We start from the raw sequence: 13139 nt of genomic DNA, 5'->3' as shown, positions 1-13139 counted from the left end.
GTTCAGCCATCTCATTTCACCCTCTGTGTAGCATTGACATTTGCCAGTCATCAAAGATCTCCTTTATCAATGACCTTAGCATCAAAGAAAAGTGGAAGTCTTCATATTCTTCTCTTTATTGGAACTGTCACCAAAGTAGAGAGCAGTCATTCAACTCTATAAAATTGTTCAGAGGCCAACCGAGGATCAGAAATGAATTAAGAAAGAGCCAGAATTAGCTGGCTTGGCAAGCCACAGTCTTGCCTTGTAAAATATTTATTTAAATTATGATATATTTAAAATGTGCACAAAGTGATCTAACAGAAATCCACACATGAACCAATATTAACATTTTGCCATTTGGATTCAGATTACCTTATCTCTTTTAAAGAAATAAAACACTACAGCTACAGCTAAATCCCTGCCCCATGTTCCTTCTCCCTCCCACTCATACAGATATGAGTGTTGTCCTAACTAGGGTGGTGTCATTTCCAAGACTGAGTTTGGTTCTGACTTTTTGTTTGGTCCTCGGGTGTAGAAGTGCAATTAATTATTCTCAATGGCTCAGTATTATCACTGTTCTAAGAAAAGACCCTCTTTGGTCTCATTTATTTATTCCTTTAATTTTCATTTACTACACCCTAAGTCTCCCCAATCCCTCAGTTAAGCAACTGCATCAATATGTTTGACATCACATCTTTGTATGTGACCCTATCAAAAATACGCTGCTGTTCTGTGCGCATGCAACTTGAGTTTACATAAATGGTATTGTGCCATGGATTTCATTCTGTTCTTTACTTTCTTCAGTCAGCACTGTTTCTGAGGGCCACCCACATTGTATTAGTCAGCTTCTTATCACTGTAACAAAATACCTGAGAAAAATAACTTAAAAGAGTAAAGATTTACTTTGGCTCACAGTTCCAGAGGTTTTAATCTATGGTTGGTTGGCAGAACATCACTGCAGAAGTGCATGGGGGAAGAAAGCTGATCAGCTTATGGCAGCCCAGAAGCAAGGGGGAGGGTTAGGAGGGGGCAGGGAGGAAAAGTTCAGGGACATGCCATACCTTTCAAGAATAAGTGCCCAGTGGCCTACTTCTTTGAACAAAGGCCCACCTCACAAAGTTTTCAACACCTCCCAATAACGCCATCAAATTATTAATCCATCAGTGGAGATTCTCCATTGATGAGGTCAGAGTCCTCATGATCCTATCCCATCCCAAAAGCTTCATCTCCGAACATGGCTGCATTGGGGATCAAGCCTTCAACACAGGAGGCTTTGGGGGACGTTCCAGATCCAAACCATAGCACACATCATAGGGTGTGCATCCAGTTGGTGGTGCAAATACCTCATTTTTCTTCCCCGTTCTTCTTTCAGCCTGCAAGAAGGGGAAGAGAGACGGGCACACCAAGGAGACAGTTAAGACTGGGCTTGTCCTTGAGCCTCTCTCCCAGGAGGGAGGTGTGCCAATAGCCTTTCCCCGACTTCACATGTGTGTGCGCGCACACACACACACACACACACACACAACTTCAGCTCGGGCCTCACCAAGGTGGGGGTGAAGAGAGCAAGCTGGGAATTCTATCAGAGGAGGAGGGCCTGTCCTAGAGCTCTGGCACTATTAAATCCAAGCCCTTGGCTCCTCCAGGAAGCCTCCCTGGCCACCCGTCCTAGGCACGTCACTCTCCCTTCCGGGGACTACAAATCTCATTTCGTCAAGTGCTAGTCTAATTCTAGCCTTTCTGCTACTCTCCCAAATCACAGTGAAAATCCCTGGAGGGAAAGACCCTCTCCTGTTCTTCTGGTTACTCTTGCTCAAGCTCTGGCCCAGAGAAAATGAGCACAGAGAACAGGAAGTTGAATTTTGCTTCATTAGGACCCTACTCCCTCTGTTTTAGGGACACGCCATCTTCCAACAAACAGGTGATAGGCCAGAATCTCAGAAACCCAGATGGAAACATCTACTGTGATAGCTCTTGAGGAGCCCATTTTTGTGGAGGATGCAAACATCCAAATGAGACATTGAAACACAGAGTGGCAGGTACAAAGATCTGGGCAGGTTTCTGGGGGTTCAGAGGAGGAACATCCAACTCAATGCAGAAGGAGGTGAGGGAGGGCTCAGCAGAGGTGCTGAGGTGCTGTCTGGGAGTCTCTCTGGGTATGGGGTGAGGGGACTGTGAACTAACACTGAGACAGTATAAGAAAAATTGTGTGCATTCCAGTTCTTGTAGCTTCAAAACAAATTATCATAATACTGGACTAAAACAACCCTTTATTATGAGGAATCCAAGCCGGGCACACAGGAAAGCTCGTCTTTGCTCTCTGTGGTTGGGGCCTTGTCTGGTAGCACTGAAATCTGAGATGGGGAGTCACCCGAAGGCTCATTCACCCACAAATCCAATGGCAGAGTGACTGTAAACTGGGGCCTCTGTTCTCTTCCACATGGGCTTCTTCATAGCAGGTCGCTTAGGTTCCTGGGGTGAACAACCTAAAAAAGAGAGAACTAGGGAGAAATGATAACCTTTATATAAATTAGCATCAAAAATCTTCACTTTCGCCATAGTCTGTAGGTCAGAGTAGTTATAGACCCTGCCCAGATTCAATGAGATCTCTCCTTTCAGTGGGAGAAGTGTTATAGGGCAAGACGAAGAGCACGTGGTGAAGATAAATATGTTGGTGTGAATACATGATGAATACTTAGCATCTCTGGAGAAAGCAATCTCACAGTCTGAAGGGACCTCATGGACTGTATGGATGAGGGGGGACAAGGGAGGCAACAATGGATAGACGGGAGTCCATTATTGCAGGAGTACATTGCACTCGAGGAAATCCAGATACAAAGATACACTGAAGATCTTTAAAACCACACTCAGGAGAACGCTTATAGACAACAGAGGGCTTTGGAAGCCCCAGGAATCCTGTTGCCTCCTTCCCACCACCCTGCATCCCCTCTGCGTTTGATTAGAAAATTCTCAAGGCACTATGGGTGGCTGAAGCAGAGGGAGCATTGGGGTTAGTCTGTGTCCTTGGAGTAAGAGCCAAGGAGTAGCCTGCCACCCTTCCCCTACCCCTGTATACACACTTGTAAACTATCTCTCTCCCCTCTCCACCCCCGCTCAAGTCTGAGCCCTGAGCCCAATCTGTCAATCCAGAGGTTCATGGATGCTGCTGCTTGGGTAGCAGGCAGGGACTCTCCATAAACACTCTTCCAGGTCGATTTTGAATGGTCCTGGGCAGAGCAAGCCCCATGCTTCTCATACATTCAGGTTCACCAGGTGTAGGCCAAAGGGACAGCAAGACATCATGACATTAAGGAGACAGCACTGGTTTAGTAGTCAGGAGTCCTGTATTCTCCTCCTGCCTCTGCCCAACCAGCTATGGGTCTCCAGGAGATCATATCCCTTAATGGACTTTGCAGGACAAATATAAGAATTGGATTAGACAGGAGTTTTTTTCCCCCAGTTCTTGGAACTCATGCATTAAAAAGTTCCCAGTCATGGGCTGGGGTTATGGCTCAGCAGTAGAGCGCTCACCTCACATGTGCAAGGCCTTGGGTTCGGTCCTCAGCACTACATACAAATAAATAAAACAAAGTTATTGTATCCAACTACAACTACAGAAAATAGTTGTTTTTTTTTTTTGTTTGTTTGTTTTTGTTTTTAAAGCACCCAGTCACAAATACTACAGTGAAATACTACCTCAGGTCCACTAGAATGGCTAAAATTAAAAAGATCGATAACACAAAGTGCTGACAAGGATGTAGAGCAACTGGAACGCTCATACATTTCTGGTAAAGATGCCAAATTGTACAGCATACAGGGGCTTTAGAAAGGAGGCCAGCAGTATCTACTGAAACTAAACACCTTCTCTATGACCCAGCAATTCCACTCCTAGATATTAGCCCAAAAGACACAAAAACATACCTTAACAAAAAAGACTTGGACTACAGGATCATAGCAGCCCCAAATTAGAAACAATTTAGGCAGCCCTCAACAGGTGAACAGATAAACTACTTAATTAAAGAAATCAGCTGTGAATACATATACCATGGATGGATTTTTCAAAAACTTTATGTTGAATGATAAAAGTGAGAAACAACACAACATATATTGTATGGCTCTCTTTATGGTGAAGTCAAAAGCCAGGTGAAATTCAAGGGATAGGATAGAAACATGAACTATTTCTTATCTTGGGAGGGTGGAGGAGTAGAGGGGAAGAGACTGGAAAGACCACTCATGGAACTTTGTGGAGTGATGGAACTGTTCTATATCTTCACGGGGATGTAGGTGACACAGGGGTATACATTTGTCAAAATGCACACTTGAGATCCGTGCATTTCACTTCACTGTGACACTTCCATTTTTAAAAATAGCATTCTCTGGACGGTTTGAAATACAGCTCTCCAGGGAACCCCAGCCCAATTGGGTCAGGGAGTCCGAGGCAGTGGGGCCCAGGAATCCGCATTCTGAGCGATCTCCAGCTTTAGAGACAGCATTAGACTTGAGGCCCATGTCCCTGGACACCCACCACCCCTCCCCCGCTCCGGATCCCCCCCTCCCCGCGCCCCGCACACCATCCCACTTGGCCCTTGGAGCTGCCCCCTCTCCCCGAGCCCCCAGCCCTCTGCCCAGTCGCCCCTGGTAACCAAGAAAGGACTTGAAAATCCTCAAAGTGCAGCCGCCCGGGGAGGGGCGGTGCACAGTGTCAGCGAGACAAGGGCAAATACAAAATGCGGGGTAATTGCCGGTTTTCTAATTCGCGGCCCTTTGTGCGGCGGCGCGGAGCCGGCGGCCGCGCTCCCAAGCCCCGGCCTTTCAGGCGCGCAGGGGGCCGGGCGGCCGCGCTCCCCGCGCTCCGCGGCGCATAATTAATCGGGCTTCACAGGGCCGGGGACAAAGGCGCCCATTCACCCCGCCGCTCCTCCCCCCGGGATATTGTTATTTCTAAAAACTGCAGCCAGCTGGGCCGCAGGGCAGCGTCAGCTCTGTGGGAGAATGAGCGGCCGCGGCCGGCGCGGAGACTGGGAGCTCTGTCTCCAGCCCTGCGCGGGATTAGAGCGGGCGGGCGGCGGCCGGGGCGGGCGGCCCGGGGCCTTTCTGAAGTCTGTCGACTCCTCCGAGCGCCTCGCCTCGTGATTTCCATGGGGCCCCCCCGAGAAGCGCGCCATGGAAATGGTAATGCGCCCATGGAGGCAGGCTCCGCGGGAAGGAGAGGGTTGCGTCCAGGGATCCAAGTGGAAGGCACTGGGGGAAGGCCGCCTGGCCTGGCCAGAGACCCGCACCTGGACCACGCCTTCCCAGAGGCCAGGGAAAATGCATCAAGGAGTAAACGCCTGAGTCTGGATCTGCAGAGCCTGCAGTTACAATCAGGGGTTCTGGATGCTGTGACTCTATGGTTAAACAGCTTCTGCTCCCAAGACCGCCTGGAAGCTTGCTCCAAACAGTACCTGAACAGGCCTGACCTCACCCCCCACCCCAGAGATCAGACTCCCAAAGTAGAGGCAGGGGTCCAGGCCTTGGAAGCCCCCCAGGTTTGACTATCATTCAGCACAGTCTTGGAGATGGCTTACATGCACTGCTTCCCAGTTCCCCTATGAGGAGACAGGCCCAAGGTGGTGAACTGACTTGCCAAGGTCACAGAACAGGGCTGGCAGTGGACCCTGGGCTGCTGATTGTGCACAAAAGTGCAACAGAAATGGGAGATGGTTCTAGGAAAGGATGTTTAGACCTCCCTTCCTCTCCACAAGCCTTCCCTAATTGCTCAGGCCTACTCTGAGCACCCCTTCCCTGGCCTCTCTTTGCAATGAGACTGATCTGCCTGGTCAGATGCCTTCGCACGTTCTGGCTGATGGGTGCACACTGGGAGTTCTACCTGCTTCACCAGAGGCAGGCACCCTTGAGTCTAGGACCAAAGGCCTCACTGACTTGTGCCTAGCAGAGCTCCAGCCAAAGCTGCCCCAGGATAACAACATCTGGTGACTCCAGGGGCTGAGTCTTCTAGGCTACATCTCTTCAAGTGCAATGTCTTCCCCAGGCCCAGCAGAGGCCTAAGTCCCAGTTGAGCAAGGCTGGGCTTCACCTTTGCCACTGAATTCAAGGTATTAGGCACCCATCCATTCCTCTCCCAAAGCTTGGAGCAGTTGTGAAGAGCTGCCATGGATTTCCAAAACCTCAGCATCCTGAACACCTCCCAGAACAAGCAGGGGCTTTTCCAAAACTCTGCCTGTTCCCAACCCATCTCACTGAGACGTTCTGTCCCTCAACTGTACCCTGGAAAATGTTCCCTCAGCCTAAGACTGCCAGTCCCGAGCAGGACCACGGGTCTCAGCGCCAGACCATGCCGCAGAGCCTCACTCCTCCCAGCAAGGCAGGGACAGGAAGCCTCCTGTGTTTTCAGAAGAGCACAGGCTGGCCTCCAGGCCCAGAGAAGGTGCCCCACAAGCTCTCTTCTGCTTCCATCAAGCCATGCTGGGCTCTGGAAGGCCGACATCATGGAACATTCACATCTGTGGGTGGGAAAAAGCACAGAAAGCTCCAGGAGAACAAAGTGGAGGAAAACAAAGTGAAACAGGGTTCAGCCAAGGCCTGCCTGGCCAGGCCTCTAAGTGGACAGTCCAGCTGTCCAGTAACAAGCAGACTCAGCACAGCCCCTGAGGCCAGTGGAGTCCCCCCCCCCCCGCCCCAGGAAACTCAATGGCCAGGCCAGGGCCCCAACATGGCATCAAGCAGAAAAATAATCTATATGTCTCCTCTTAAGTATACTTTATTTGAGATCTAGAATAACCCAATACTGTCTGGAAATGAGAGGAATAAGGTTTAGCTGAAAGGAAGTCAGACCATATTAAAAGAATGCCCTTGAAAATGTAGAGGGAATTGTTTTAAGGATTAAAGGGCAAGATGTCTCTTTTTCTCAAATTATTTTATAAGTGTAAATAATTGGAAAGAGAATATTCAGGACTCTCTTGTAATATTCCCATGACTTTTCTAAAGTTTGACATTTAAAAATCAAATAGCAAGGGCTGGGATTGTGGCTCAGCGGTAGAGCGCTCCCCTGGCTCGGGCGGCACCGGGGTTCGATCCTCAGCCTCACATAAAAATAAAGGCATTGTGTTGTGTCCATCTACACCAAGAAATAAATATTTTTAAAAAATCAAATAGTAGGCAATGCACACATGTGCACACATGTGCACACACGTGCGTGCACACGCACACACACACACATACACACATTATAGCATCAGTATTCCAATTCCTATATGCAGGAATGGGACCAAATCTCCTTTACCCTCACCCACACCCGCACATCCTTTGCTGTCTTCTGGGATAGCACTTAGTGACCAAACTGGCTTAATTGTCCCTCAGGTCCCTGTGTTGTTAATCTCTGATTCCCACTTCAGCTAGCACTGTGCTGCTTTGTAAATGCGCAACAGGCCCCAAACCTGGAATCTGATCATTTGTCATGGAAAGTTTCCAGCTCTGAGGAGGGGGCAAGATGGAGTAGAGAAGGGGTGGTCACTGGGAAGAAGGAACCAAGGAAGATAGCAGAGTGCACATGAATTTTATAGTCCAAGGCACTCCTGCCAGAACTGGAGTGGTTTTTATTCAAGGCTGGTAATCAGGCCCCCTTAATCACATTCTAGCATTTTTCCATAAAGCTTGGGAAGTCATTCAGGCTGCCCCTGGGTCTACCCAGAGCACTTATGGGCACACTTCAACATGTGGTGACCAGAGCCAACCATATACCTGCTAATCATTGCCTCATTCTCTGAGTGTTTCCCGCATGTGAATCTTGCTTGTCTCCCCAGTGAGCTTACAGAGGGAAGAACCTTGCTTCCTCCCACCTTCCCCTGGCCATCATGAGAGTTTAGAGAGAGATAGACTCATGATGAACTCTCAGGGGCCTCTACCAGACTCTAAGCTCCATAAAGACAGGAACTATGTCTTCTACCTCTGGTGCTTAGCACAGTGCTTGATATGTAGTTGGTGCTCAATAAATACTCAGTGAATAACAGCGGGTGGGAACCCCGGTGAATTGGGTTGAGTTAAGCAGCCTTCTCCAGCAGGGCACACTGAGCAGCCTCTTTGGGAATTGTACTTCTGACCTCAGATGCTCAGCTGAGGAGTTAGAACTATCGCCGACTCTCCCACCTGCTCATTTCTAACTAACTCCCATCCTCAGAGCGGGTCCTGTGTCCCAGAGAAAGGCAGAAGCACCATCTCTGTGGCCAGTGTAACAAAAATCAGTGTTGGGACAAGGTTCTCTTCTCATGGTCCTCTGGGTGGGTCTGCCTTGGGAAGAACAACTTTGCTCATGCACATTTCTGGCAGGGGCAGGACTTTCTGTAAGAGCACTCTGGGCCCAGGCACACGCCTATAATCCTAGCCACTTGAGAACCTGGCACACAGGAGGATCTCAAGTTCAAGGCCAGCCTCAGGAACTTACAAGACTCTGTCTCAAAATAAAAAATAAAAAAGGATGAGTATGTGGCTCAGTGCTAGAGCAGCCCTGGGCTAAAAACAACAGCAAAACAAAACAAAAAAACACTCTGTATTGAAGTTATGATACCCCACCCCACCCTTCCCTGTATCCCCACTCACGGATACGGACCTGAGCAGCTCTCCACAGGTACCTGGGCTTGAAAGAGAAAGCACTGGGCCTGCTGGAGGCAAGAGGTTTGACTTGAATGGTCTACAGGAACTTCATTTTCCTCCCCTGCTTGGGACAAAGATGCTGTTACAGCCAGAGGGTGGCTGCTCCCAGTGGCTAGCTGCAATAGGAGCCTGAGGCCTAGGGATCTCCCAGGCTCTCTAGCCCCTTTCAGGCCTCTGAGCCAAGGCTAGGAGCCTATCTAGTCTTCCTGCTGCGGCCATGGTAGCCTGAGTCCCAGTTCAGCCCAGGGGAGAACTGGAGGAGATGTTCCTGGCACAGGGAATGGGACATTCCAGGCCACCCAGAAGCTTATGTCCCTCTAGAATTCCTATGTTGAAATCCTCACTGCCAAGGTAATGGTGTTAGGAGGTGGGACCTGTGGCGGGTGCTGGGGTCTTTGAGGTAGAGTCCTCGTGAATGGGGGGTCCTCATAAGTGAGGCCTGAGACAGACCCTTACCCCTTCCACCATGTGAGGTTAGAGGGAGAAGGCACTATCTGTGAGGAAGTGGGCCCTCACCACACTCTGCCTCTGCTGGCACCTTGATCTTGGACTTCAGCCTCCAGAACTGTGAGCAGTGAGCATCTGTGGCTTATAAGCCACCCAATCTGGGTATTTCGCTATGGTGACTTGAATGGACTAAGACAGCATCTCGGGAGAGATGAGAGTTTCTCTTTTAACCCCGCTCCTGTGGAGCTGGACCATCTGAAGCTTCTCCCTCCCAGCACCTCACCTGTCTCTCTGTCCCCTTTAGAGGAAACTACTGCCTGGGCCTCTGGGCAGCTGGGCACGCTCCCAGCACATTGAGCATTGCTCCCAGCCTAAGAAAAAGCCAGGCTCCCTGGCTGGAAACTCTGTCTCCTCCGCCTTCCCCCTCTCTTCTCTTTCTCTCTCCCCTTCAATCTCCCTCACTCCCCATCACCCCGACCTCAAAGCTTCCAAAGTGACAACATGTGGGCCCAAATCAAACGCTTGTCCTCAGGCCCCTGTTGGCATCCGTCCTGGGTCTCCTGCCTTCCTCTCCCAGCTCCCTCACCCAGCCGCCCTCCTCAGCCTCACTCCCACCCCCGCCATTCCTCTTTGTGGACAACTTTCTAAATACAGCCAAACTTCCCCTTTGGGTCCACAGGGCCTATAGGACAGCTGCAGAAGGTCAGCAACTCTGCAAAAGTTTTCTTGCAGAGCTTAGCTGAGACCCACACCCTCTAGATGTCACTTCCTCAGCCAGGCTCTGGAAGACCAGCCAGTGTCCTTCTCCAGTACACAGAGGAGAGGCCCGGCCTCCCCACAGATCAATCAAATCTAAAGAGACCTACTGAGGGGCCCGGGAGAGTGCAGTCAGGAAGGAGGCAGCCCAAAGGCTGGCCTGGCTTCTGTCGGACCCTGCTCCAGCACCCAGGGGCCCTGGCAGCCATTCACGCCCTCCAGACACAGCCATTCTCTTTTGTGGGATGAGGGGCTATCTTGGGGGGCCTGGGGGGGAGGGGCAGAGTAGAGAGGGCTTTGTTGCCTAAATGCCATTCACATGATGAGGGTTGGCTTCCTTGGCCCTGTCCAAGTCTAAAATTCCACAACTTGGTGATTTTTCTTTAGGATGCTCCTATCCCACGTCTGGAGAGAGAAGAGACTTGCCCAGGGCCACCCAGACTTGAGCCTGGGTCTCTTGAACTGTCAGTGGCCACAGAGTGTAATTACCTGGGACGATTTTCAAGCATCCCAGTAGTTGGACCCACTCCAAACCAATGAAATCTGGGCCTGGAGAATCAGGTTGCCTGGAAAGTTCCCCGGTGACTCTGACTGTGGTAAAGAGTGAGAGCCACGGCGGATAGACTCCAGGAGGCGGAAGAAGATACTCGAAGTCAGGGGTGACATGTTTCCACCCTCATTCTGTGCTGAACAGAAGAGACCTGGGATGAGCTTGGCATGTCTATCAGGGATGCAGGGGACGTGACTGTATTTGCTGTCTAGTTAAGAGGCTCGGAGGCCCTGTGGAGTGGGTACCTCAGGGCCAGCCTCTGGGTGCTGGCTCACTGAGCTGCCTGCTTCCTACCTGGACCCCAAGGCCTCCCGTGGTCCTCCAGGACAGGCAGCCCAGGGCTGCATCTGGGAACTGGCAACTGACCTAAGCCGGAGGCAGGAGGCCCCCGGTCAGCTCCAGCACTGCGAGGGCTTTGTGCAGACCGAGAAAAGGAAAATAGGGAAGGAAAAGCAAAGCAGGGCGGGATGCAGTGAAGGGGAAAAGGACAAGAGAAAGGGGAAGGGCCTTGAGGTCAGAGAGTCATGTGAATGGCATTCAAGCAACAAAGCCCCCTCGCCTCTGCCCCCCTGGCTCCCCTCCATCAATCATCCCCTGAGCCTGGAGAGAAGCACTCTGCTGCCAGGGCCAGGGCACAGGGGACATCGCTGCCCACAGAGGCCCAGGCCAGAAAGTCCAGATTCAGAAGTTTGCCAGCTTTGAGCCTTTGAGCTCCGTGTGTCCTCTCCACAGAGTTAGTAACGAGCACCCGGCCAGGTCCCCTCAGACCCCCACCCCCTCTGCTCATCAGATCTTCCGTCTCCTTTCAGACACTGAAGCAAGATCACTTGGTCATTCCTAACCCAAAGGAAATGTTAAATCTAATTCCAAGACACGGAGCATCACCTCAAGGGGACCCAGGTGATGCTGTTGACAGTCTTTGTGACCCTGAGTGAGCCACCTCCCTCCCCTCCCTGAGCTTCAGGGTCTGGTCGTACGTCCCCTCCTGTGAAGTCACACTTGAAGGAAAAGAGGCCACACTTGAGGTGTGTCCCTGGGCCAGGGGTCACGATCCCCACCCTGGATAGCGCCCTGAGCAGTGAGGTGAGCATCGGCAGCTCTGGCTCTGCACCTGTTCCCTCACCTGTAAGGTGAGAGCAGACCCATGAAGGAAATGGAGAAGACAACACAAGTCCAGACCAACGTGGTGCTCATGTCTAGACTACAGGAGGGCTGCCCTTTGCAAATCAAAAGAAGATACAACTGCTTTAGAAAATGCTCAAGGAGCCAGGCGTGAAAGCACATGCCTGTAATCCCAGTGGCTCGGGAGGCTGAGGCAGGAGGATTGTGAGTTCAAGGCCTCAGCAACTTAGTGAGGCCCTAAACAACTCAGTGAGACCCTGTCTCTAAATAAAACATAAAAAGTGGTTAAGCGCCCCTGGGTTCAATCCCTGGCACAAAAAAGAAAGAGCAAAGGATGTGAACGGGCAGTTAAGAGAGCCGCGAGAATATTTGTAAAAAGGAAGACACACAGCTGCTGAGTTCAAAGCCAGTCTCAGCAATTTAGTGAGGCCCTAAGCAACTCAGCAAGATCCTGTCTCTAGATAAAATATAAAAAGGGGCTGGAGATGTGGTTGATGTGCCCCTAAATTCAATCCCTGGTACAAAAAAAAAAAAAAAAAAAAAAAAAAAACCAGCAGTAACAATGGTTTTGAAATGGTGCACAGTAGAATGTTCAGCTCACCTTCACGGCTTTTGGGCTGTGTGCCTTGAGAGGCCTGAACTCCCAGCCCTCTTCTACTTGCTCCAGCAGCAGGCCAAGGGCCTCAGGACAGAGGAGTCACGGTGGGCAGCCTAGCATGCAACCCAGAAAAAAAAAAAAAAAAAAAAGATGGGCGGGAGTGACAGAGGAGGGAGCCAAGAGGAAGAGGAAGGGACACACTGCAAGTTTCAGTGTTTCACAATGTTACAAAAATACCCCCAGAGCCTGGGTACCACAGGAGAAGTTAAATTGAGCAATGGTTATGGTTCTCTTTTCAAATTCATGGAAAATTCTCTTTCCACATCCCTGGGTCAGTGAAGCCAGACCCTTCACAGTGGCCAAGAAAGGGACGCTTGTCCAGAGCCACCAGGCCTTGTGCCATCTCTCCCCCTCCCTGCCCCTCCGCCCACCGTGATCAAAGCGCCATCCCCTGTTTTCCAGGATGGACGTTAGTTTATTTACTTACACCCACTCTGGCCCCACCAGGGCCTTGAAGCATTTGACAAGATACAGACACAAAAGTCATTATTATAATCCTACCACCACCTAGAAAGAGCCGGCATCGGAAAGAAGTTGTCTCTCTTAAGTGACAGGCCAGGAGATCCTCTAAGAGTCTTCAAATAGAGCTCCAGATTTGGCTCTGAGCCTCCTGGCAACCCAGGTCAAGTGGGAATTGGGACAAGTCTCTTGAGTCACCTCCTCCAGAAGGTGTCAGAAGCCCACTAGCTCCTCTGCAGAGTGCTCCAGGAATCAGGAGCCTAACGTGCATCCCACTCCTAGATCTTATAGGAGACCCTAGAGGAGGGGGTAACCCCAGGACAGCAGCCTTCCCAAAATAAATGCAACCGGGGGACTCCTCTGGCGGATTTCCATAAAAAAATCCATCCTAAGGGAGCGTCCTAAGAAAGATTCTGTGGTGACTAAATAACATGGTCCAAGAATGACTCCGTTTCGTGAGAGTCCGACTCTGTGCAGGGATAAATCTCATCTGGAAGAATGGATGGAATGCATGGCCTT

General features: G+C 50.6%; 1 long non-coding RNA gene across 1 annotated transcript; it reads right to left on the bottom strand.

The window, feature by feature from the left end:
* Positions 1–2229: 2229 nt before the first annotated feature.
* Positions 2230–12235, bottom strand: LOC144369604 (uncharacterized). Its single transcript, XR_013429395.1, has 2 exons — positions 12105–12235; positions 2230–2465 (listed from the first exon to the last, which is right to left on the bottom strand). It is a non-coding gene; the product is annotated as an uncharacterized LOC144369604 (long non-coding RNA).
* Between the last annotated feature and the right edge of the window lie 904 nt (positions 12236–13139).

The sequence above is a fragment of the Ictidomys tridecemlineatus genome, chromosome 12, assembly GCF_052094955.1.
Source record: "Ictidomys tridecemlineatus isolate mIctTri1 chromosome 12, mIctTri1.hap1, whole genome shotgun sequence".
In the NCBI taxonomy this organism is placed as follows: Eukaryota; Metazoa; Chordata; class Mammalia; order Rodentia; family Sciuridae; genus Ictidomys; species Ictidomys tridecemlineatus.
This window is presented reverse-complemented; position numbering and strand designations above follow the sequence as displayed.